Raw genomic sequence first — 2,757 nt, 5'->3', positions numbered from 1 at the left:
TATTAGTATATATATACTTAAAAATAAAAAAATACCCTAATAAAATATGGAGAATAAAGCCCAAGAAAAAAAAAATGTACACAATATAATCTCTTTAATGTGGTTATTAAAGAAGTCATTCCTTTTGCCGTACTAAACTTAATATCTTCTTTTACTAGTATAATTGTTCCAACTAATGTTATTATTAGGTTCAATTTCACAAGAAACATATACGGCGACTATGGCTGCTAGTAATGCATATACTTATTATTAGTTATCGTTGCTATTGTTATATTATGCCTATACAAAATCATAAAATATTTAATTAATAATTATATAAATCACGCAAAAAAAGAAAAGGAAAAAAAGGAAGACGGATATATAAAGCAGACCATATATACATGAGAAAATAGGAATATATTTATATTATTTCAACATATTAATTATGTCACTAACGAAATTTGCCACCAAAAAACGTGCCTTGTTAAACAAAGGTTTTAATTAAGCCAACAAAAACAAACAAACACTCATAACTACTCCCTTCGTTGAGAAACACATGTAATGTGTAACCCTATATATAACCCTCACATTTCAAATTGTTGCAATAGGAGAGACATGATTCACATGATAGCTTTGACAAAATGAGAAAAAAAAAATCCAAAATGAAATAAAATCATCAAATATTTAAATTAATAATATTAGAAAGACAAAAAAAAAAAAAATCAATATTTGTTATATATTCCAATAATAATGAGCATTTAAAAAAAATTGATTAATAAACAAAGACAATGCCTACCTTAACACATTATCATATAACTTAATAACACTAAATATAAGAAATAGAGTTTAATTTTAATACACTAATAATATAAAATATTTTACACAATCAATTAATTATATTTATCTTTTATAAAATTATTTATGCAGTGAATGTGAAATATATATATTTTTATTTATGTGATATTACGTAATTAATTGTATGTATAAAACAATTTTATAAATACAGTATATCAAAATTAAATTTAAAAAAAAGATCAATAATAATTATTCAACTATGGTTATTATGGGCATTGTTTCCAAAATTGTAGGGCGACAAATAATGAGTGGTGTATGTGTGTCACTATTGTTTGCGCAACTAAACCAGTGGGGGCACTTCTTACCCTTTTCTTTTCTGCTTCACCACATGCCACCTATCTTCAATTCTATTATTCTTATAAATTATAATACCCTAAGCTGTTATACTGCTATATAGCCACCCCTTCACCCTTATCGTCCACCTCACCTATTAATAACAATAACTTGTACTAACATAAATCATTGTCAATCCATTTTTTCCTATTCAATTAGGTGTCAAAACAACACAAATAATTAGGTATTTTTTAACTAAATTTTAATTGGTTATTATTTTATTCAATTTTTTGTTATAAAATTATCTTTTGAAAGGTTTAGAATTTATCAGAGTTTAAAATTTATGATTTAAAATCTAAAATAAAGAAATAATTCAAAAAATTAGTTAATATTAATTGAAAAATCAGAATTGATCCGAATTTAGTAACATCAATACTTAGTTGGTGACTACGGTGTGAACATTATAATTATTGGATTACATACATTTAATTTGTGTTAATAATTAAGGCCATAATTATTAGATAGTATTACTTTGGATGAAAAGCCGTGAGGATAGCTGAAAGTGCTTTATTGATTTTGAATTGAGAATTGTGTGTTTGGTCGGGGTTTTAGAAGAGGAGAGGAAGCATTAGATTAGATAGCAACGCGTGTTAGGGATAATAATGTTCTATTTTTATTATATATATATGGGGAAGGGGTAAGTAATGCATAGAACATAGTTGAAGTCTTTTATTTACTTTTTCAACCTTTGGATTGGGTAACCTTTTACTTTTGTCTAAATTTTCCTCCCTTCTAGAACCCATGGTCGGCAATCCCAACAATGGAAGAGCTTCTTGTAATAAACGGATCCCCACTACTAATGAAGAGAAAAATTAAAATGGCTTTAAAAAATAACAATGGTTTGTTCATTGAACTTGCTTTTTGATGCTTTTGTTTCAAAGTTATGAGTGGCACTAGATCATGGATTTGTTACGTATTAATATACTATTCTATCCTTTGACCTTCAAAACCTAAATTGGTTTTTGGTTGAGATTAGAAGAAGACTTTGTGGAATTGGTTATTAGTTTTGCTTTTTAGAGCTCAAAATCCTTATATTTTGAACTGTCTAAAGTTTGAGTATTGATCGTGAGGATAGAATTTTTGAGATTTTACGAATTAAATCAGATTAGTCAAGTTTTTAATAATAAAATATAATTAATTGATGAGTTTTAATTCGTATACTTTGAAAATGAATACCATGTGTTATCTTCTTTGTATAGAAATATATCTTCTCATATTAAACTTCGATATGGCTTTTGTTATGTGTGATTTGTTATATCTACTTAAAAAATGAGACAGACTTAGATAATAAACACAAAATATATAATGAATAGTACAAAATTGTATACCTAATATGAAGGGAGCCACGATGTCAAAAACGTCTTTTTTAAAAAATATTTTTTAAAAATTAAAATTTAACACATATAATCAATTAAATTGTATTATTTTTATTAAAATTAGACTGGACAAATTAGTTTAGCAAAAAAATTAATAAATTAAATTTTTAAACCAGTATAAATTAATATTTTTTATAAAAAATTACTACAATATTCCTATTATAAAACACAACTAAAATATTCCTATTATATATATATATATATATATATAAAT

This window comes from Arachis ipaensis, chromosome B03 (genome assembly GCF_000816755.2).
Source record: "Arachis ipaensis cultivar K30076 chromosome B03, Araip1.1, whole genome shotgun sequence".
NCBI classification, from domain to species: domain Eukaryota; kingdom Viridiplantae; phylum Streptophyta; class Magnoliopsida; order Fabales; family Fabaceae; genus Arachis; species Arachis ipaensis.
This window is presented reverse-complemented; position numbering follows the sequence as displayed.